This window comes from Pantherophis guttatus, chromosome 3 (assembly GCF_059756535.1).
Source record: "Pantherophis guttatus breed Tessera chromosome 3, ASM5975653v1, whole genome shotgun sequence".
NCBI lineage: Eukaryota > Metazoa > Chordata > Lepidosauria > Squamata > Colubridae > Pantherophis > Pantherophis guttatus.
The window spans coordinates 56,957,338-56,982,280 of NC_142065.1; the positions used below are offsets into that span (position 1 = coordinate 56,957,338).

At 40.8% G+C, this 24,943-nt stretch overlaps 1 protein-coding gene across 2 annotated transcripts in view; it reads right to left on the reverse strand.

The window, feature by feature from the left end:
• Window positions 1-24,943, reverse strand: part of ERI3 (ERI1 exoribonuclease family member 3) — a 249,232-nt gene that overhangs the window by 10,085 nt on the left and 214,204 nt on the right. The gene's annotated exons all lie outside the window — the stretch shown is intronic.

The following is a 24,943-nucleotide window of genomic DNA, read 5'->3' on the forward strand; positions in this document are numbered from 1 at the left end:
ACGTGTTTCATTCTTGTATTTGCCAGCTTTATGGGCCCATTTTTCTTGTCAAGCTGACAGCACTGCTAAGTGGATTTCTCTGTGATATGCGGACAGATTATCACATTACCCAATGTCCAACACAAACATATTACTTTATATTCAATAGCTCTAATGAATATAAACTGCTTTTTCTCTTTTTGGGAGGGGAAGGAAGCTGGTGGGAGGGAGCAATCTATAGATTTTTAATGAGGGAGGCTATTTACACGCTCCTCTTTAAAACAGGTTTAGGTGCAGCCCCTGGCTGGAAAATCAATGCTGTTATTGTTGGAATATTGTATATTGATATTGTAATAATAAGACACAATTGATTTAGGGGTGTGTATGGATGGGGTCAACCCAGGGTTACTTGGCCTGCAGAGTGGCTCTACTTCTCCAAGTGGACCATTTATTTTAGCCCATTTTCCCTTTCAGACCCTGTGAATAGACTATCTCCGTCCTTATTCTCCAACAGCCACGCATTCAACAAAAGAAGAATGTCCAGAGTACTATAACAATGAACATATAGTCAAGGAGGCAGGCATAGGCCCTCATCAGAAAGAAACAAGCAGCTGAAATCAGTCCCAAATGTAAGGATCAGATTCCTGGTGGATTTTTGAGACGTAGGGGTCCATTCCTTGATTTGTATTGAAAAACAGTTGTTGCTAAGTTTCATCAGAATCCTAAAACCATTTCCCATACTGGCTAACATTAAAAGCTACAGAACAGTAGAAGGGGCTTCCTTCCATTCATTCATTTATTTGTTCCCATGCCTGAGATGTGTGATTTTAAATAACTTTACATGAGGAAGAGGCCTTCATCCTGCAATGAATAGACAATGGCTAAAATGATGAAGATTCACCTTGTGTGTTGTGAAAAAGTAGGCAAAATTATCATTTTTTTCCAAAGTTTGCATCAAAAATGTTGGTAGTTCTAATGTATCTGATACAGAAAATTCCCAAGGATACTCAGCTATTATAGTTACTCAAGTGGGATCTTGCAGGGTTTGAGGACAAGTCCTTGTGTTGATCTGCGATGACCTAGATTTCGTAAAAATGCATTTTTAAAAATGTTGACATGGGCAGTAAAGTTAAAATGCTATGTAGGAAGACTATATTTGAATTACAGATCTTCCTTCCCAACCAGTTCCTATTGTGGAGCAAGTTATAGAAGAAATCTTTCTCTGCGTACCACATGTATTTCTCAGATCATAAAACAAGATGTGAATTGTATGCAGTGAAGTGAGAGTGGCCAATGGGAAAGGAGAGGAAAAAGGAGGCCATCTCGGTACCCCAACAAGCAGTGTACCTTTTCCACCTGGAGTGGTTAAAAGATTAAGGTCAGCTCTGTCTTTTTTATAGATAAAAAGTTTAAATTTTGACCTCCGCAGATGTGCAAACACCAGACTGGTGCAAGACATAGCCAGGCACTTGGGGGACATTAAGACTAGTAGTGCTGGTTAAAATAGTCCCTTTGGAAATACGAATGAGATGCTGGAACTAACAAGTGTACATGCCCAGCCTTGGGAAATGTGCTCATTTGGAGGGAAGCTGGCTGCACCTGCATTATAGCCACTAAGACAGATCACCCAGCGGCCTGTGCTGAGCAGGTCCATATTTAAGCTGTCCCCATGCTTTATGGTCTGTACAGGAGCTGATGCAGAGGGAGCGAGAGGCTATTTGTCACTGCTGGAATGGCAGATTCCTGTTAATGAATAATATCAGTGCTCTCTTTGTACAACAGCTCTTAGCACCGGGCATAGTGTTAGTGGGGGGAACATCCATCGGACAGCTGCCTTGTTTCCAACTTCCTTTTATTTGCCTTTATTACCATCTGAAGATTCTGTATAAACAGCTCGTGTATCCTTACCTAGTTTGTGCCAGATTTTTATTATTAAAATAGAATCTCCTAATTCTATTTGCACAATCACAAGGAAAGGTTTTTCTGACTTGTTTTTTATTTTAACATCTGCCTTTGCAGCTAGGCCCATAATTAAAACTACTATCCTACCCCAGGTCCATAACTGAAGCACTACTGTGCATCTGAGAGAAAATTAATATATTTTTCTTTTTTCAAGGGACAGGTGGTTTTGTAGCACTACCTCGTATCTCACATTAATGTTCACTCCTTCAATCCTTCCAGAGGTAAGCTTCAAATCAAATTTATTCAAGATCCCAGCTTAAACATGAACCATCAGTCTGATGCAGTTGCAGCAAAGACAATGCTATCTTAGGGCATATTAATCTGAGCATGACGTCCAATTAAGAATATAACTGTTTCATTATACTATACTGCTGCACTCAGAGTTGGAGAATACTGTCCATTCTGGGTACCACAAAAAGGGCAAGAACAAATTGGAATGAAATCAGAAGAGGTTCAGGGTGTAGAAACAAGCCCAACAAGATGAATTAAAAGTGTGGGCATGTTTAGCTTACAAAGGAGACAACTGCAGGGAAGATGTAATAACAATCTTCAAATACCTGAAGGTTTATCACATAGAAGAGGGAGTAGATTGTCGCAGAGGGCAGATCTAAAACTGAAATTAAAATTGCAAGCAAACAGGTTCAGGCTAGATGTTAGAACGAACTTCCTGACTATATGAGCCAATGGAACATATTGCCACATGAAATTAGAGGTTCTAAAACACAGATTGGATGGCCATATGTCAGAGAGCTTTGGTTAGTTCCTTCTAAGGAACTTTCTAACTCTGATTCCATGAATCGAAGATTTTTCTTCATTGACAAAAAGTCTACAACAGTAAAAACGTATTCACATTCTGGATCTTGCCAAGCATTGTCTTCTGACTTCATAACAAGAATTTCTGCTGTGATCAAATTCATTTCACAGTTGCCTGAATGAATACTACAGACAGGATACTCACAAAAGAAAAAAGAAAAAATAGGATGGGTAATATATTTTATTAGGTTCATATCTGATGTATGATGTTCATGCTACAGTCCTTTCAAGGTTCAGGAACTTGCAATTTCCCAGATTCTTCTCATGCTTCTACAACTGATAGCATCTCTTGGCGGATCTTGTCTAGCTTCATAAGCTAAGCAGGCTCAGAACAGGTAAAGTACATGGATGGGAAACTACCAAGAAATACGAAGAGTGTCATGCTTAGCTTACAATGCCTTCTCAGAAGGCAGTGGCTAATCACTTATACATCATTGCCAATAAAACTGTAGGAATGTGTCCAGGAAATCACTAGGAATTAATATCAACTCAAAGGAGACTTTAATTTTACACATTCCAACTTCATCTCAGCCCTAAATATATTTACTATTTTAAAATGCTGTTGATTGTGTACTTTTTGCTAGCAGAAGGAAGAGCAATTACAGTAGTACAGTAGAAGACTTATTCGTCACGAAGAAACCTTTTTATCAAAGGCTGTTGATTCTAATAATAAGTTTGGCATAATTAACAGAAATTAATTTGTTATGGCAAACAAAAAAGCAATATAATCCAAATGTATCCTGACTCAAGATCTCAACCCCCCCAGCTATGTGATATGTCTTTAAATCACAACATATCATATAATTAGGAACACGCCAAATTCAAGGCTAGCACTATTAAAAAGTCAAGGCTGGGAGGAAATGGGAAAAAAAAAAAACCAACACAAAATTAAATGTGATATCAATGTTGGCATAAATTTAGTATAACTCTCCAATTTAGTGACAGCCAGATGTTTTGGTCTGTAATCTGTGCCTTCCCTGGTGGGTGTACTGGCAATATTCTCCTGGGAAGGCTTTGAGAACAATTAGTGAAAACATACTTCAAAGTATTCTGCATACTAAAGTTCTATTTTAGGACCTCTCTGTTGTACAAAATTTAAAAGAAAAGTATTTATGCCCCCAGGACACAAAATTTTGTGCTCTGCCTATCTTCCCTAACTTCTTAACCCAGAATAATCAAGTCCACTAAAACCCATCCTGGAGTTTCCCTCCCAACAATGCATGTGTGTATCTGATCTGTAGAAATGCAAGGAGCAAATTAGACTGGAAGGAGCAATTTAGGCTATAAATTGCCTCATGTTATGCAATCCCATGTTATGATTCTTACAAATCAAATCAAAGCCTCCAAGGGAGAAAGTAGCTTGGTCTCCACCTGAACACATCAGTGAAGAAGAGCCCACCACTTCTCTCCATATGGGTTAGTTCCAATATCAAACTGTTCTTATTGCTAGGAAGTTTCTGCAACCATTTAGTTGAAATCTGCCCTCTTGTGATGGAAATCCATTATTTTACATCCTGACTTTAGAGCAACAGAAAAGAGATCTCACTGCTACAGTATGAGCAATCTCCCTTCAAGTATTTGAAGAATGCTATAAATTAATCTCTGCTGATTTTCTTGCTGCAAATGATGTGCCAGTAATTTACCAGCTTTTTCACCGGATTCCCAATACTTTAATTTTCATGTACTCAATGAAAATTCTATTTTATCCGCATAAAAATCTCCTAATTGTAATTTAGCTAACACAAATGCTTAGTAAGCTTGCTGTGTGCTCTTGCTCCAGTCTTTTCAGGCTAAACATTTCCAAATTCCATCTCTCTTCATCAGATCCTAGATCCTGATCATCTTAGCTGCCCTTGTCTGAACCGATCCATTTCTTTCCCATGGAACAAAGCAAAACTAACAATTCCTGTAATTCGGAAACAATAGTCTGTTGGCATACGTAGTCTAAAACTGCATTTGCCTTCCTTGCAGCCACATCGCACTATTGACTCACAAGTAGTTTGCAATAAACTATTATTTGGTGATATTTTTCACCAGCACAGTTACCAAGCTCTTCCTATTCTTGTACATCTTATTTTTTGTTACCTAAGTAAAGCATTCTACTTTTGTCAACTTTCTATCATTTTGTCACTTTCTATCCGTTTCTCTTACCCACTGAGATAGTTTTGAATTTTATTCCTGTCCTTCAGGGTATTAGGTATCCCACTCAATCCTGTGTCACCTACACATCTGATAAGCGTTTCCACCACCAAGTCATTAATATAAAGACTGAAAATCACAGGGTCTGGGATTGACTGTTGTGGTAACCCATTTAATAATGCATTCCAGTTTAATGAGGAACCACCAATGAGTACTCTTTAAATACGATTTTCAAGCCAGTTATACATCCACTTAACTGTCATGTCATCCAGCTCACATTTAATTAGTTTGCTAATCAGAATACCACAAGATGTTTATAAAATGAGTTCCTAAATTCAAAATATAGAGCCTGCAGCTTTTCCACAGTCTACTAAGAAAGTTATCCAATCAAAAAATAAGATAAATATGTTTATCTTTGACAAACCATGGTTGCTTTGTGGTAATTCAAGGTGCCAGGAGGCATCTTCTAAATATGAACAGGAGGGGAGGATCCCAATAATAAACAATGGTAGAATTACTTTGCTTGTAATGTTAAGATATCCTATTTATAGAATCAATTGATTCCTCTCTTTCCCTATATCCGTGATGGAGAACCTATGACATGCGTGCCAGAGGTGGCACACAGAGCCCTCTGTGCTGGCATGCACACCGTTGCCCCAGGTGAGATCTCCGTGGCGTTTCTTTCGTGAGGTTCTGTTTCCCTGCAAACGACGAAACAGAAGCTCATGAAAGAATCTTACCTTTTGCCGCGCTGCCCGTGTTGGGATGCCCCGCCTCCCGCCGGCCTTCGGGTCTCTGCTGCGTATGTCATGCATGCATGTGTGCATATCTGCGCAGGTCCGCACATTTCTGCGTATTTGTGTGCACCTTTCAGTTTGGGCATGCGTGTGAGCGCAGTTTGGGCACTCAGTGTCTAAAAGGTTTGCCATCACTGCCCTGTATCAACTATTTATTCTTTCGTGTACAAAAATAGACACACATTCTTTTTCTCTCCCCTGCTTTCAGCAGAAATAGCAAGAGAGAAAAAGAAAATACACTGCTCAAAAAAATAAAGGGAACCCAAGCAGAAGACATCCGAGATCTGAATGAATGAAATAGCCTTATTAAATACTTTGTTTGTTACATACAGTAGTTTTGTGTTCCCTTTAGTTGTTTGAGCAGTGTATAAACTACTGTATATAAAGAACAAAGTATTTAATAAGGCTATTTCATTCATTCAGATCTCAGATGTCTTCTGCTTGTGTTCCCTTTATTTTTTTGAGCAGTATATAAGACTGCAGGGAAAAGATAGCTACACTAGGAAAGAAAGAGAAAAGAAAGGAGAAAAGGGAAGAGAAAAAAAATATTCTTTAGGCTTTTCAAAAGGGTTAAAAGTATTAGGCAAGCAGTTCCAACCAGGTTTATTCAAAAACATCCAGTCAGCAGTGATGTCTATGATCATTTATAGCTTCTCATTAGAATTAGAATTCTTTATTATTTTAACTGTATCTGTACATGTAAATAAGTAAAGGATCCTTAAAGTGGAGCACATTTTCTGGCAGTTACATGAATGTTTCCTTGTAAAATTCTTGACAATGATAGGGAAGCAGTTTCCTATTTATTTCTTCCAGAATGTTCTCTCAATCTCTCAGTCTAATCTACAAAGTTGGTATTTTCTAGTGGTCTCCGCTCCTGGTACTAACTACCCCTCACTCCCCTCAGCTTCTTTTCAAGTTTAGTTGCAACATGCTGCCACCCTTGGGTAATCCCCTTAGTTTGTAAGTTTGTGAGAAAACAATGGCCTTCCTATCAGATATATACAATATCTGACAAGTGCTTTTTTTTTTTTTTTTTAATAGCTACAGTTCTTTACACCAGCTACTGGTAATTGTCATGATTTCCTCATCAGTTAATGATACAAATTCAATTTCTGCCATCTTCAATTAAACGGAATAAGCAACTAACTCAACATATTAATAGCTTTATACTACAATTAGAGAGACTCGCTTTCTAAGTTGTCCTGCCAACTTTCATCACAAATCCATTTCAGAGAATAGATAACTTGTTATGCAGGATAAACTCATTCTGGTGCTTTAGATTTTATGTTACTACCTGTTAGTAATGATCAGATACAACTGTACAATAGTTATCTCTCAAGAAAGCCCAGATGCCAATCAGATGAGTAGGCTGGTATGGACGTATGCTGATCTTTTGAGATTCATGGACAGGCCCAGATTTCTATAGCTGTGAGTTCCACAGCAGAACACGTTTACTAAAAATAACACTGTATTTTTCATTTTAAAAAAGCATTGTTAAAGGAATAGGACGCTAACTTTTTTCTATGCCTGTAAAACAATGTAAAGAACAACAACAACAAGAACAACAAAAAGGACAAATTTGGATGTTCTTTCTCCTTTGTTTGACCACGTTCAGGTCCTTGAGACTGCCGGCAGGTATCTGAGATGATGCTGACAGCAGCTGGACAGAACATTAAGAATAACTTACCTCATTATCTGCAATTACATTACTGCCACACACCTCATTTCTTCGCAAAGAAAAGAAAATTAGTTTTATATTGACTTCATCCTAGCACTTTTCCCAACCGGCCGCTGGATAAACCATTCAATGTTCTAAAGTGGGAGATTGGGGTGGAGGTGGGGGCGGCTTCGATCCTGTAATTAATAACCATTTCTCCTAACTTGTTGCCTAGAGGTGAGACTAGCCTCAAGCAAAGGAGCTGGCTTTTGAACAGAAAGGCATGTGTGAGTGGTTTGGGAATGAGATGGGGCTTGATCTTGCATCAGACCCTGAAGTGAGAAACCTTAATTCACAAATCACTTTCTCAAGCACCATTCCAAAGCTACCTTAGCTCTGAGGTTAGGAGTTCCTAGACCATCTAAGCATCTTTGCCTGTTATGTGCAACATGCTTCATTTCTCATCCCTGTCTAGGAGACATCACCTTTCAAATGTATACAGAGACCCTAAAGGACGCTTGCCCTAGGGGCCTAGATGCACAAACAGAAAAATGGAGGGAGCGTGCAGGGAAGGGGCAGCAGGTTATAGTTAAGACCGCTCAGCTTCTTCAATGTCATCTCCTTAAGTGTCGACTTCCTGCAACCTCTCTGTCCATTAGCTGTAATTGCTGGCAGGAGAATGGCAGTGTTTTGCTTTGATGGGCAGAGAGAAGGGGGGAATTTGCTCTCTGTCTCAGGGTACAAATGCCAGGACTCCAATCGGTCAGGGAGAAGGGCAGATAGAGCTATTTGAAAGGCCTCCACATCTCCATTTTGCCTTGTTCAAGATCTTAGCATATTTTTTTCAGTTTGTTACTGTTTGCATGCCTTCAAGACCGTCTTGACTCTTCTATAGCAACTTGGACAGTTCATGCAGTTTTCTTGGCAATATTTTTTAGAAGTGGTTTGCCATTGCCATTGCCTTCATCTTCTTTCTAGGGGCGAGAAAGTGATTGGCCCAAAGTCACTTGAAGTTGGCTTTGGGTTGGCAAGAACTAGAATTCATACTCTGGCAGTTTTTAGTCTGGTGCCTTTTAATCACTATGCCAAATTGAATCATATGCATATATTAGGGTCTTAATATTCAAAGAGAATACTAGCTAAGCCCTTGTAGTTACACAGCTGTTCTGACCCAGCTCCCCAAACACGACAAAACCTCCGAAGTTAACTCAAATATTCCTTTATTAGGAGCGCCAGCAGCCCTGGCAAAAAGTTTCTCTCTCACCGCAGGCTAACAAGTCCGTCCGTCTGGGAAATGAATAGTTGTCTGCCACATCTATTCATCTCCACCCCCTGCCTTTTATCCCCAGAGCTAGGGTGGGGCTTCGCTAGCAGCAGTGGCTCTTCCTTCCCAAGGATCGGCCCACAGATTTCTACTGCACTCCTCTCTTCTGCCTTCTGCGCATCTGCACGTCAGGCACTGGACCCAGCTGTTCCTTCTCTTCCCCATCAGCCACCTCCAGACCTGGGGGCTGTTGACTCTCCATCTGAGGGCTAATGGACAACCCAGGCTCCGCCTCTCTCTCTCTCTCTCTCTCTCTCTCTCTCTCTCTCTCTCTCTCTCTCTCTGCCAGCTTCATTCCCTCTTTCCCCTCGGAGCTCTCAGGTTGCCTTGATGCTGACCCTGACTCCCACGCCTCTCCCTCCTCTGATTTGGCTGTTGGAGGGGCCAGCAGCCGACAGGCCACAACAACAGTAAATAGAATACATGGCCAATCCTCAGCTAAGTAGAGGTGAGACCTTACTAGTGAGCAGGCACTTTAAATCATTATAGTTTAAACTACCTAGAGCCAATAAATTGAGAGAGCGTGAAAGTTTGTGTAAATAAAAGAAACAGGACATAACTGTGAGCTGATTTGCAAACTGGCCAAACACAAACTCATCTGTGTGTCATAGTTCATGGTTCAGAATGTCATACAGATCTAGACGAGTGGATTAACTGAGTAAACCTTAGTTAAATTAATCACAAATAAAAGTGTGTGACGAAAGCCCACACCAAGCCAACTCTGGGAAAAATCCAGACCTGCCTATTCCAAATATAGGGTCAGCAATAACGCAGAAGCAAGCAGCCCTTCCCAGTGACGGAGGCATGTTTCTTAGCCCCAAAACTAAGGTTAAGGTCATTCTACCATATATGCATGCGGTTTCTTACAGCTTGCTCCAATTTACATGGCAGACACAGCCTGATTTATTCAAATCAAGTAGCTTGTGGTGAATGACACCTCCTGAGGCTATTCCCAACCATAGATCTGTGTGTGAGAGATGATCTTTAACCCTTTCCCTGTAAAAAGATGAATGAGTGGCCAAAATTTATTTTGCTCTGACTTTGCAGAGCAAAGGGAGCCTCATTTTTTTCAGTTTAGATCTAAGCTGAATAAGATGTGAGGAGAGGTTTGTTTCTGTATTTGCAGTGCAACTGAAGCTCAAAGTAACCAGCAGGCTCACAAGTAGAAGCAGCTAATTTAAGCAAAGCCCTGTCTCCAGAAGAGCATCGGGCTGGCTTTCAAGGCTGGCCAGAGATCAGAGATTTAATTCCCTGGTTTAACATCAGACATGTTAAAAAGGGAAATGTAACTCTTAAGTATGCTAAGCTTGTACTTTGTTTAACCTATGATACATGTTACAATCCTTCAGCTGATAGCCTTATAATTACTATTGGCTTGATTCCTTGGATGCAGTTCTGATTAGATGACAGGCCAAGCAGAAGAACTTATTTTCTCCAGCATTTCCTTCTTTCTTGGGTAACCTGGCAATCTCTCCCCCCTCCCCCCATCGCTAAGAGTGGGAGCAACAATCCTGATTAGCCTATTCTGTTTCCTCTGGCCACCATCTAAAAGAAAGAAGCACTTTTCAAAATACCAGAATCTGTTTTTCTTTGGGAGAAATTTTAGCAAATCATGTTTATACATTTTGAGGTCCACTGTGCCCAAAAGAATAATGTTAAAGAAAAATTTCCAGCTTGCAAATCCACCAATCACTGGCCGTTTTTCTTATGTTAATGAAGATAGATTACAGATTAACAGAGTTGGAAGGGACCTTATAGGTCATCTAGTCTGACCTCCACCCAAGCAGCATTTCTGAGAGATGGCAATCCACTCTCTTCTTCAAAGCCTCCAGTGATGAAGCTCCCACAACTTCTGAAGGAAAGCTGTTCCATTGGTTGATTGTTCTCACTGTCAGAAAAATTCTCCAGGTTGAATCTCTCCTTGATCAGTTTCCATCCATGGCCTTCAGGTGCCTTGGAAAATAGCCTGACTCCTTCGTCTCTGTGGCAGTCCCTCAAATATTGGAAGACTGCTATCATGTCTCCCCTGGTCTTCTCTTCACTAGATTAGCCATGCCCAGTTCTTCATATGTTTTAGTCTCCAGTCCCCTAATCATCCTGGTTGCTCTTCTCTGCACTTTTTCTAGAATCTCAACATCTTTTTTATAGTGTGGTGACCAAAACTGGATACAGTGTTCTAGGTGTGGTCTTACTAGGGCTTTATAGTGTGGTATTAGTACCTTGATATCTGCCGATTGTAGTTTGGCCATAAAAATGCCTAGTGATTGCATCATTTCCCTAATATTTTCAACCATCACACTGTAGGACTCCCATAAGGTAAGTATTTCTGGTAAGAAGTTACTGGAGAGGGAACTCACAGGCACATACATAACAGAAATTACTTCTCCCTGCCTTCTTCTAAGTAAAAAGTAGTCTTCAAGTCATATAACATGGCTATCAGAAAACCTGGTAGGGAAAAACAGCAGAACTCCCAACCTCTCCAGTAAGTACATTTACAACTGCTGCTTCCCCATTGTGGGAAAAGAGTGACCTGTAAACTAGTTGCTAGGCAGAAAGGAGAAAACGTGTTGCTTCCACCTTCCTGTTCAAGATTTCAAGATCGAGGGGAGTGTGTATGCGGTGTATGTGGGGGGGGGGGGAGGGATGAGCAAATGAGGCTTTATCGCTTCCAAGCCAAGAAGTTAACCTTTCTTTTGTCTAAAAATATTAAGTTGTATTCAGATGGAGAAAGAAACCCTCATTATAGAGCCGTGGTGGTGCAGTGGTTAAAATGCAGTATTGCAGGCTACTTCTGCTGACTGCAAGCTGCCAGCAGTTCGGCAGATTGATTTTCACTGGCTCAAGGTTGACTCAGCCTTCCATCCTTCCAAGGTCGGTAAAATGAGGACCCAGATTGTTGGGGCAATATGCTGACTCTGTAAACCGCTTAAAGAGGGCTGTAAAGGACTGTGAAGAGGTATATAACTCTAAGTGCTATTGCTATTATTCTCAGCCACTATTTGAAACAAGGTATTTATGTTAGGCTACCAGTATGAAACATTTTCTCAGTGGAGATTAGGTTGCCATGATATAACCCAATTGGTTTTTTAAAAATGTATATTGAGTTTTGTTTTGAATTTTACTGAGCCCTGCTTTGAATACTTGTATCTAGAAAGACAACTAGAAACACCCTTATAAAACAACACTAACTGGCACAAAACATGCATAATGCTGCACACTGGAATGGAGTTGTAACAAAATGCTACCGTACCAGTTGTGGTCCTCAGCTATGTTTCCCTCTTAATTATTGAGATTTTAAGAACAAAAATAACAGTTTTGTACTCTCAAAGAGCACTACAAGAATCAGACAAGTTGCTTGTGGAAATTTTAGAAGACCTATTATTATAGATTAAAAGTGATGCTTGGAAAATGTTCAGTTGTGCATTTAATCTCAATTTTACCTTAATGGACACAAAAATGGGAGCACCTGGTTGTCCTTGGTTGATCTTGAAAAAACTAAACAGGGCAAGATCAGGTTAGTGTTTGGATGGGAGACCTCTAAGAAATACCAAATATTACAATTAGTATAGGAAATTACAGATGGTATTTCCTGTACTAACTATAACCCTCACTACACATGGCATGGCTTGCAAACATGGCGTCTCCAAAAGCCAGATATTAATGTACCAGGCAGGGTTGGGTTCTACTTACCTTTACTACCGGTTCTGAATGGGATCGGGTGCGCATGTGCTCACTTTGCTCACGCGCGCCTTGCTTCTGCGCATGTGCAGATCGCCGATGACGACATCCAGGGCAGTGGATGGGACCTCCCGCCGGTTTTACTATCGGTTCTTGCGAACCGGTCCGAACCAGGGGCAACCCACCACTGGTACCAGGATAGGTTTCCTCCCTTTTCTCTTTTGTGTTTTGAAATGTTGCACCCTGTTTCACGGCCAAGAGTTTGAGAATACGTTGCAACTTGCTACCTATAGCAATACTGATAAAACTCCAAGAACCAGTTCACAAACCTATCAGCAACTGATTATAAATATAGTCTCCCATCCATCAGAGAGAGGTCTAGAAGATCTTTTAATACAAAAACTGAAACTTTTGGGTGCCCCCCTCTTTTGTATATACAATATTGTATATTGCCAATTTTTTTTTTTTGTAAAAGCAGTAATCAGGAAAAATGCCATTAGAAGTACCATGGACACACAAAGCAAGGCAGGAGCTGTACCTCCACCCCTCCCAATCCATGAGATAAGGACCAGGCTGATATTGAAGGATAGCAGCCGGCTTGGCAATAAGGAAGAAAAGGCAATTTCATCTTTATTAGTGGGAGATTTCTCTTTTAGTAATAAGCACACTTCAAATAATTAGCGTGTTTTACGTAATAATGAAATTATGGAAATGCAGTCCACTTATTCAAACAAGTCACCATTACCATATTTTTAAATATTAGACTTAATTAGAGTTTATCACTTCACAGAAGTAGAAGGAGTGGAGTTTTTTTTCCTCTACTTTGTGCAAAAAAAAAAAAAAATCCTCATAAAGTGTTTATTAAGAGCGGGTAAGAAGGGGATAATGATGTGTTTGGAAATTAAGGCAATCAAACATTTAATGCTATGCACTCCTGTAGGCAAAAGCATTCAAATGAGTCAATTAGACATCCATTATCCAGGCACGATTAAACACGGCAGGACGAGAGGCTGTCTGCCCCAGTGCCTGTTTGTGCCGAGGACTTATGCCCACTTAAAGCTGGCTAATAAAACACTAAACTTAGAAAAGGATGCTTTAAAAGAAACAGAATAAAGGGAAAAAGAAACAAAAAGAAAGGTAAGATGTAAGGTTTGGGTTGCAAGATGACAGGCGGGCCATGAGAAGAGGGACAATGATGCCGTGGCATCTTGTGGATCAGAGTTTCATAAATCACAATAATTAAGTTAACACGAAAATCAACTTCACCATCCCGTTAAATTACAGCATTTGCATATTAGGGCTTAAATGAAGTCTGTGGCTTGGCAGGACAAGGAGGGGGTTGATGAGAGAAAAAGTAGGTTGGGAAGGGGAGGGAAGGGAAGGAGGGAGGGAGCGAGCTGATAAGGGATCCATTTATTATGGTGAATAACTAATTTCAGAATTTATAGTGCTGGATTTTCGTCCCCATGCCATTTATATTACCAGAGGAAATTAAGGGGCGGGTAGGAGGCTGGCTGGACATCTTTCTGCGTTATTGCTTGTCTGCCATTTGCAAATCATTATTAATTGTGGCCCAGCGCATGGTGCAGCAGGCCACAGCGCCTGGACAGACAGTGCCAGCACACATATCTCTTCATCAGGCCCCTAGCCACTGGCCCTGAGAGGCAATTACCCCTCCCTGATTGGTATCAGATAAGGAGGGAATTTTTACAAATTAGAGAATAAATAGGATTTCCACATGTGGAGCAGAGAGGACTTGAGAGGTGGTAATGAAAAACAATACATCACCATCAGCTAGACAATCCTATTCATACACTCCTGCATCACTCATAAAAATCCCACCAAATGACAGACAGACGACGACAGCATGTGGTGCAAAATCAGACTCATTCTCCACCATTAGAATTTCTTTGGGCAGTTGGGGAAAACTTAGAACTAAAACTAGCTGTTTTAGAGTGGTACAAAGAGTGGTACAAAGAATCCCAAGGTTCCTGACTGTTTGGAAGCCATGCCTTCAGTCCTTAAAACGATCTGTGATGTTAGAGATGGACCACTGGTGATTTTTGCAGCATGCTTGGAAACACGACTGAATTACCATTTCACGAGGCCAGAGCTGAAGTAGCTCTGAGCAGAAAAAATTGAACAAATATATTTGATTTATGAAATGAATCAATTTCTGAGAGGAAAAAAAAATTAACCATCATATCAAATTCTAGGTTATTCTATGTTGATATTGTTTTTTCTAAAAGCATGTTCAAGCAAGTTAATTAAGTCTTACTAAACATATTCCATTTTTAAAACTTCCTCCCTCTTGCCCAAATACCTCTGGACCCCAGTTTTTTGTTTTTGACACTGAATTCTCAAGATGGCCACCACTTTCATTATTTTCTAAGGAGTTAGACAAAACAAACAGGCCTCACATCTAAGAGTTTGGATTATCTTCCCTGAAGTTAAAAGGTTGCAACTTCAATGAATAAATGCAATGAAAACCTGGTATGAACAGGAGAGCTTAGGTTAGCACAACAGTGGGTGCTTTCTCTCCTTCAGCCCCTGGTCAGTGGTGAAATCCTACCGGTTTGCACCGGTTTGGTGCAAACCGGTTTTTTTACCGGTAGTAAAAAAAACCTACTGGTTGGTCCAAACTGGTATTTCTGACGATCAGCTGTGCCGCACTATTTATATTCGCTAGAAAGCAGGAAATCCTGTTTTCTAGCGAATCTAAATAGCGCAGCACAGTTTCCCTCCCAACTTGCTGTTCTATTTACCTTAGAAAGCATCCTTTTTCCGTGCGAAGGGCACGTTTGTCACGCACTGCGCATGCACGCAGCCTGCATTTGGTGCACACTGCGTATGCACTGTACAGTTGGCATGCCCAACATGCACGCAGCATGCATTTGGCACTCACTGCGCATGCATGCAGCATGCATTTGGTGCTCACTGCGCATGCACTCAGCATGCATTTGGTGCACACTGTGCATGCACACATGCATTTGGTGCACACATGCATGCGCGCACCATGCACGCGTGGGCAGTGAACCTGTGCCAATCCGCGGGGGATTTCACCACTGCCCTGATGTCTTAATTTTTCTGGAATTAAAATTGTATTTGAAGGGCGTTTCACTTCTGCATCTCAAATATAAAACCTGGATCACAAAAAGACTTCTACAGCTTGTTTCAATGTGAAATCTCTTTAGAAAATACCAGTTTCTGCCATTTTTCTGGTTTATTCAACCAGCAACTTTGGATATCGATATATTTATTTAATTAGGTTTTTTAATGGATTGCTTTATAGAGGCTTCCTAAGATCATTAAATGGTACATTAAATGGTATTTATATCTTCTAGAAATTTCATCCTTGTAAGGCAAGAGTCTACATTACACAGCTTGTGCAGGCAACAGGAGAGTTCAGACCACTACAGGTAGTCCTCAAGTTACAACCACAACTGAGCCCAAAATTTCTGTTGTTGTGAGACATTTGTTAAATGAGTTTTGGCCCATTTTATGACTTTTCTTGTCCCAGTTGTTAAGTGAATCACTGTATTTGATAAATTAGTAACTCCGTTGTTAAATGAACCTGGCTTCCCCACTGACTTTGCTTGTGAGAAGGTTGCAAAAGGATTATATGACCCCAGGACACTGCAACTGTCATAAATATGAGCCTGTTTGAATGGCCACCAAACAAACTGTTATAAGTCAAGGACTACCTGTAACTCTTATCAGAGCAAAGGAACAAACTCCCTTTAGGAGGAAAGCATTTGTCTTGTTTTCTAGAACTCTCCAATTAACATAGACCCTGTCAAACCAGAATTAGATACCAATTTCCTATGTATCTCTCCTTTAAGAAAATATTTTTCACAGTTATACCAAGTAAGTCTGACTAGGAATCTTGCCTTGAGTTATGTTCAAATGTCCCCATATTGGCTAAAAATATCTAATCTGAAATTCAGGTCCCAAAGAATGATGATTTCCTCTTTTCAACTGTCATACTGTCATGACATACATATCATTTAGTAATGTTAATTCTATCTGGGGGCCACAGAAACTATGCATGCTCAATTACATGCCTTGCTTTCATAATGCTTTCTTTATTTCAGAAACAGAATCAAATTGCTTAAAAGGAGAGTGAGGAAAAGGCAGAAAGCAGGCTGGAATTTTTCTTTTAAGGCTATATTTTATAGCCACATGCTATAGATGTTAATAAACAAATCTTATCCTAGGCTAATAAAGTTACTGATTTGGTCCACATATGTACTCAATTGAGCTGTACTCAATCATAACCTTTAATTAATTCTAAACAAATTCTACTGTCACTTTGCAGATAGAAGTATTTTTATCTGGTCTGAGATCCCAGTACAATAATAGTACTTCAAAGGCTATAATTCTAGACTAGATAAGATCTTATTGTGATACTTGCACTGTGAGGAAGGATGCTTCCATTAGTGCAAATCTGAATTTTTTTTGCAGGGTAAATACCAATTAACTTCATCCAAATCCAGATCAGAACTGCAGCGTAAATCCAATTTATTCCATCCAAGGCATTAATCCAGAGTGCTCATCAACTTTGATCTGTATATAAGTAGGGAAAAGTCCAATATGTTATTGTTCATTGCAAAATCAGGAAATGTGGGGAATGTATAATCCAGAAGGCTGGGAAAGCCTGTTCTACAGGAAAATATTTTAAAAAGAGATATTCAAGGATTTGCCATGCTTGAAGTTCAACAAAAAGAACAATATTCCCTATATTTCACTTGGAGTCTTGTATTTATGTAGAAAGTCCAGTTCACTCTTCCCTCTGAACAATATTAACAGTGTTTTTCTATGCAATCTCTATTGAAATACATTGCAGTTCTTCCAAGGTGTATAGGTATGATTAAGCAAGCCCCATTCATTTCATAGGAAATGCTTGAAGAAGATCAATCTTTCACTGTTGTTTAAAGTTTCAATGTTAATAAAATGATTTTTTTTCAAGTATATCTAACGAAGTAAAGCAAAAACAAGATTTGTACAAATTGTATGTTTTTTAAACTTGGCAAATATCACAGTTTGCTAATTCCTAAGATTTAATCAATTTAGATTCCTGACTGTAAGACTTGGTTTGATTTTGGCCATTCGTTACCAGTTTTGCTGGGTATTCTTGGAATACAGATTTGCACACACAACTGGCAGGGGGGAGTGTTGGTACCCATAAGCACTCCTTCCTCAGTGCTCCAAATCAGCTAAGATGTTAGATCAGGGGTCTGCAACCTTAAACACTCAAAGAGTCATTTGAACCTGTTTCCCAAGGAAAAAAAAACAAAAACATCGGGAGCCACAAAACCTGGGTGGGCATGGCCAACTCAACACCACTCACTTCCCACCCAGTCACATGACACCCCCCAGCCACGCCTACCCAGCCAGTCATTAGGGCAGAGAACCAGGAACCACAAAACCCTTCTCTCTTTCTCTCTCTCTGTCTCCCCCTCTGTATCTATGTCTCTCTATCCCCCTTCCTTGTATCTCTCTCTCCCCCTCTCCCTATCTTCCCCACTCTCCCCCCTATCTCCTGTATCTCTCTCTCCCCTCCTCTCTCTCCCCCTCTCCCCCTCTCTGTATCATTCTCCCCCTCTATCTGTATCTCTCTGTGTCTCTATGTCTATCTCCCCTCTCTGTATCTCTGTCTCTCTCTCTCCCCCGTATCTCTTTCTATCTGTCTCTGTCTCTGTCTCTGTCTCTCTCTCTGTGTATGTGTGTGTGTGTGTGTGTGTGTGTGTGTGTGTGTCTGTATCTCTCTCTGTGTCTGTGTCTGTGTCTCTTCTCATTCTCTCGGAAAGCCCAGCGAGCTCTCCTTGGGGCTCTTCACTACTCATTTTCTTTCTTCTTTTTGGAAATCCGGGCTGGCTGAGGAACAAGCGCGAACCGCAGTGGAGGCTTCCCTTCAAGTGACCCTTCTCCTCTCATGATGCCCCTGGCCGGCTGTGACAGGGCCGGGAGTGTGCGCACAAGCAGGAAGATCATCCTCAATCGAGTGGCTACCTGCCCCACGCACACCTTTGCTGCACTTTGGCCGAGTCTGCCTGCTCGCTTGAGGAGGGTCACCCTGCTAGTGTGCACTCTCCTGGCCCCGCCACAGGTGGCCAGGGGGTCGCGAGGGGAGGAGGAGGATCGCCTGAAAGGAAGCCTCCACTGCAGTTCGCGCTTTTTCCTCAGCCAGCCCGGATTTCCATAAAGAAGAAAAGGAGTAGTGAAGAGCCCCAAGGAGAGCTTGCCAGCTTAGCCCAGCCTCAGCTTTCCTGACCCCCAGCTCCCTTTTCCCGCTGCCCTGAGCTTCTTCAAGCTGTGGCTGGGTGCTGCGGGCCCATCCCCCTTTCCGTCGTCCCCTCCTCCCGGATTCCATTTGTAGTGCAGAGCCAATGTGACCCATAGAAAGCACTAATTAATTCATAATCTATAATGATTATAGAATCTGTAGATTTAACTGTTCTATGCTGATACTGAAAGCAGATACTATCTTGCCTCACTGCGAGCCCACGTTCCCTTGGATTATAGTCAGGTACTGTTGACATAAGTAGTGCAATAGATCAGAAGATGTGGATAGACCCATAGAATTGGCAAGAATCAGACATGACTGAATGGATAACATCATCATCATCATCATCATCATCATCATCATCATCATTCTTTCTAGAACAACTGGTTTTTTGGGTTTGTTTGTTTTTTTAAGAAAAAAGCATATGAATCCACTGATCCATCTCCAGTAGATTTGTTATATTTGTTATCCTATATTTCACTCAGTCTTGAAGCCTCTTCATTTGGAAGGCTGGTTTCCCACACAAAAAGAATGGGAAAGGGAAAATGAAAATGAAAATAACCTGTATCCTATGAAATTCCTGACTGCATCCTACTCAAGAAAGATAGATGGTGCAAGTATGAGCAGTCTAGAGATTTATTTGACAACTCCATTTTGCTTCACCTTATGAAGGAATTATCTTAATGGACCTGTTTCAACATCAGCATCTCCTGCTGGAATGGCACAGATTGTGCAGTTGCAATAAGCCTCTATACTTGATGGGTAGGTTTTACATTACTTAACCAGCTGGATAAAAGAACTTCTCACTTGCATGATAGCTACTGTTGTTCTCTCTCTCTGCTGTAACTATGTCTCCTAATACCTTATCAATCATTGTCCCATCTCAGTAAAAAGCCTTGTGTAACCCCCTGTTCACTTCCTAGTCCAACAAAGCTCCTGGGATTGGGACCTTAATTATGGAGAGATTTCAAAGTCAAAATGAGAGAATCTATTAAATAAAGCTACTTCTCCCTGAGAATAACACATCATGTCAAGGAAAAAGAATAAAAGGGAAGGGTTGCGATTCCGGAGCTTCCAAGACTCTAATATAAAGTTCTCTGCTTTAAAGCTAGGCGAGATGGCCTAGTTATTGTGTTGAAAGGCTTCAGAATAAAACTGTGGAGTTATACTCAAATCTTTCAAAAAAGCCCAGCTTTATTTTGGCAGGTCCAGCAAGGCAGAGGCACTGATTGCACACAGAAGGGCAGCTCTCTTTATCTTAGAGGGAGACCTGCCTATTTTTAAACATTAGCTCCCAATCCTCAGCCCAGCCCTTTGTCTCTCTTGCCTTCGGAAGGACAGATCAAACATCAGACCCTTGTCATTGTTTCTCTCCCAGCGAGAAGGATGTGGAGCTGTAATCTTCCCACAAAGCCACACACTTCAAAGGAATCAAAAGTGCTTATTAAAACTCCTGGAAAACTAATTTAATAACATCCCAAAGGGCTGGAAAAATCAGCATGAGGCACACAAAATATAGCCGGGGTGAGGGACTATTTTATCTAGCCACAGATGCACAACAGCCTCCTGTGGTCAAGAGGAGGTTTCTTCCATCTCTGCAAGGAAGATTCTACATTTGTTTTGTACCTTTAAATGGCTTCTCTGCTATTTTGCCTATTGATCCCTCTACTAGGACTACTTCTAAAAGTTCGCAGCTACCTCAGAGTTCCTTCAGTCTACATGAGCACTAATGAATGCCTCCAAAAACTTTTATAATTTAAGAGTAACTATTTCATTTATTTACACAATTGCTGTCCAATCCAAATCCAGAGATCCAGGTTGGCTCAAAAAAAAATAATAATCATAAAATCAATAACTTAAAAACAACACATTTCTTAAAAATCAATGACACCAAACATTATTACTATTATTTCAATAACATTTAAATATGTTATAGCTACCCAATCCAACACTCTAGGTAGTTTACAAAATTGATAAACAGTAAAAGCCAAACTAAAAGATAGCCATAACAAAACAACAAAAAACAACAAACAACAACCAGAGTCCCCATAAATACATTAACCCCAGGCCGGGGGTTAATGTAAGACATAAGTGTTATGTCTTAAGGGCCTTCTGGAACCCAGGAGAGAGGGCATCATCTGACTATCTCTGAAAGGATGCTTCTTACAGAGGCGGACACAGCAGCAGAGATGGCACACCTCTTTGGTCCTGTAAGATGACAATGTTTAATAGATGGGACCTGGAATGCTCCTACTCTGCTGGGACATATCAGGCAGAAAAAATGATTGGAGATAGGCAATCCCTCACATATTCAGGCCCAATGCCATGAAGCCCACACAGTCCAGTGGTACAGCCTTGCATTTGTTAATCTCCTAAATGCTACAATTGTGGGATGGAATCTTGAAGATAAAGTGTTTCAAAATGATGGAGCCTCCAGAGAAAGCCAGCCTCCAAGCCCACATGTGTCTAATTCCTAAAGGTAGGGGCCTACAATATCACTGTGGAATATGGGTGTGGCTGGCTCTCATTGGCCAGCAAGTGGGTTGCAACATACTGTGCTAGCTATTGTTTCGTGGTAATCTTCAAAGGCAGATCCAAATAGAATGTGTTGCAGTTCTCCATTCTTGACATTCATTATCTCAAGTATCAGTGCCTCCAACTTCAAAGAAGGCCAAAGTAGATGTACCAGCTGAAGATGGTAAAGACTCTCTTGACCTAGGCCTTTATTTGCTCAAGCAGAAACTGAGAGTCTAAGAATATTATCCAATTACAGACCTGCTCTTTCAGGGGGGATGCAGAGGCAATGCAACCTGAAACCTGGAGGGACACAAGGACCCACACAACATAAGGCTGGTTGGCCCCATAAGAACCCACACCCACACCTGTATTAACAACTGCTATCTTCCCATCTTGGAATTCTCCATTTTTTGTAATTTTATAATTTTTTAAAAATTAATCTTATATTACTGTTTTTAATGCTTAATTTTATTGATCAACTTGTACATCTCCCAGAGCCCTTCGCTGAGGGAAATGGCATTTAAGAAGTGTGAAATGTAAATAAATAAACTAAATCCAGAATCTGTGTAGAATCCATCTAATGGCATCTGAACAAAGAAAAATACCATCTTGTTTTTGATTCGATTTCAACTTGTACTATCCCATCTAGTCCTTTACTATCTCAGACATCAGGTAAAAATATCCACTGCATCTCATCTGTATGTAGATATGTAATGGCGTATTGTCAACTCTCCAATCTAACAAATGATTTTACCCAGCAGTTTCATGTAAATGAAATGTTAAACAATCTAGGGGTAAATGTTAAACAATCTAGGGGAAGGAAATGGGCCCTGTAGTACTCCATATAGAAGTCACCAAGAGCTCAATGGAACCAGTTCCCAAAGCTCACATGTAATCTAGAAGGATAACATGGTCATTGATACTGAACATCACTGGGGATTGAATTCTATCAAGCATTAACAACCAAAGAAAATCCGAGTTCCACAGTGAGTTTCATACATTCAGAAATGAAACTGCTGAGCATCAGGGTAGGGAGTACACTTGCAGTATATTTTGCTCTACAACCCAACCTCAGGTATAGACACTTGCATCCAGTCACCTGCAGAGCAGGGCATCCACTTACAGGAAAAGGCCTCTCACAAAGCTGCCATCCAAATTAATCATAACATTGTATTATTTGGATCTGCCAGGCCAATCTTCCATAATATTATGCCTATAAGACTGAACAAATTCATACATTCTTCTTGGTCTGGCATGAGGACAACCTACTAACTACCAACTATTTCCCATAAACATGTATGCCTCTACCTGTCTCTCATCAGCACCTGAGGCACTCAGGATGGCTTTTTAAATGTTCTGCTTTGAAAGGAGGCTTCTTCTTATTGCACAAATGCTGTATGTGGGCAATATAGACTGAGAAATTCCATCAAATGCAAGGAACAGAGAGATACTCATTTTGAGATAACATCAACTTTTATAGGTGTGGTATGAGTGGTAGTAAATAAATCAAGCACTGCTGAATGATATTTAATACTTTAAAGATGAATAATGACAACTTAAGCTGATACATAATTGAATTTTTCATTTGTTTATAGGAATTTAAATGCCACATGTGGCTACTAATATCTCAACTTTGCTTAACGCACTGTAAGCCGCCCTGAGTCTCCGGAGAAGGGCGGCATATAAATCAAATTTAAAAAAAAAAACAAAAAAAAAAACTGTCCTGATGCTATCAATTATTTACGTAACTTAGAAAGCATGGGCAGCATGATAGAAGATATCCTGCAGGATCTGTGACTAATACATGTATAAAGTGATCATCAACTTTTATTATGGATTAGCAGGAGAAGAAGCATAGTATGTAAATCTCAGAAGGTTACCAAAATTTTCGTTTTGCTATTAGCCTCCTAATTTGACATAACCATTTGATGTGTAATCTCATCTTCTTAAACTTGTAGCTAACTTCAAAATTCAAAAACACTTCTATTATTTATCTTAGAAAGTTTTTGGAGTATGTAAAATCTCTAATAACAATGATCTGACTCTTCACCTAGACTAGGGGTGTCAAACTCGATTTCATTGAGGGCCAAATCAGGGTTGTGTTTGACTTCAGGGGGCTGGGGTGGGAATGGCCAGGGTGGGCGTGACCAGCTCGATGTCACTTGTCTCGGGGGCACCTGTGGTGGCCAAGTGCTAAGGCAGGACTTCCCTCAGACCGACCCTTCCTTCCTTCCTTCCCTCTTCCTTCTCCTTTTTTCTTCCTTCCCCTCTTCCCTTATTTTTCCTTCCTTGCTCTCTTCCCATCTTTCCTTCTTTGTCTTTTCCTCTTTCCCTTTCTCCTTTCCTGTTCACTCTTGGATGCTCAAATGCAAAAAGGGAAACATTTCTCCTTTTGTTTTGTTTTGCTTTTAGTTTGTTTTTCTAGCCTTCTGCCAGCAAAAATGGAACTTGGGAGGGCTGGGTGCGCCCTCCTCCCAGGTACCGTTTTCAGCCACAAGAGCAGGGGTAAAATGCTCCCGGTTCGGGCGAGTAGGTAGCGATGGCGGCGGGCAGTTCGGAGAAACCAGTAGCAAAAATCCCTGCCCCCCCCCTCAGCTTGCTTACCTTAGCTGCTGGTCGCAACGCCTTGCTGTAATCCCATTGCAAATCCATTGCATCAGCAAGCAACTGAATCTCCCTGCCTGTAATCAAGCAGGCAGGTAGTTGTGGACTTCAACTCCCAGAATTCCTCAGCCAGCAAAGCAAAGCTGGCTGAGGAATTCTGGGAGTTGAAGTCTGCAAGTCTTAAAGTTGCCAAGGTTGGAAACCCCTGTTCTATTGGGTAAGTTTTTTTCCTCTTTGGGAGCTTTAAAAAAATAGTTAATTGGGGGTTTTTTTAGTTGTTCTTTTTTTAGACCTAACCATTTAAAGTTTAGGAAGTTTTAAATTTAGCTGCTTTTATATAAAAACAAAAATAAAATAAAATAATATTTGTGCAGCTTTCTGAGATTTAGTGTGTTTCTGTAGTGTTTCACTCTAACTACACAAACACACAAAATCTCACAAAGCAGTATGCGGAATTTTGTGTGTGTAAAGTGTGAAAGTTGGTTTTTGTGGCTTTTTGTGGCTGTGTGAGGTTCCTGCTTGTTGCAGGGGCCATTTTGGGTCTAGCACAGCTGCTTTTATATTGTGGGTTGTGTTGTGTTGTGTTTTGTAGGTTAAAAAAGGGCAAAGAAGGGACATTGACTTGGCCACGCCCACCTGTCCAACAAGCCACACCCTCCCAGTCACCTTACCACCAAGCCCCGCCCACTAATTAAGCCCCGCCCACAGAACCGGTAGCAAAAAAATTTAGATTTCACCCCTGCACAAGAGCCTCCTGAAGCCCTCTGCCAGCAAAAACAGAGCTCCGGGGGGGGGGGCACACACAATCCTTCCGAGCTCCATTTTCACTGGTAGAGGCACTGTGTGCCAGTCCTTTGCTGTTTCCAGGGCAGCCCTGTGGGACAGATCTAAGCACCCCATGGGCTGGATCCGGCCCCCGAGCCTTGAGTTTGACACCCCTGACCCAGACTAAGGAAGGAAATTGAAGGGGAAAAGGATGACTGAACACTTTGGATTCTGGCTCAATCTACTGTCAGTTTACCACCAAACTCTAGTAGAAAATAAAGTATTTTTTCTGTAATCCCACAAATAGGCACATAAAAAATAAACAAGCAATAATGAACATTCATCCAAAGTAGATTGCACACATGAATGCATAAAAGAAAGTTAAGAACAGAAACAAATGTCTGGAAATCATTGTGTTCCAA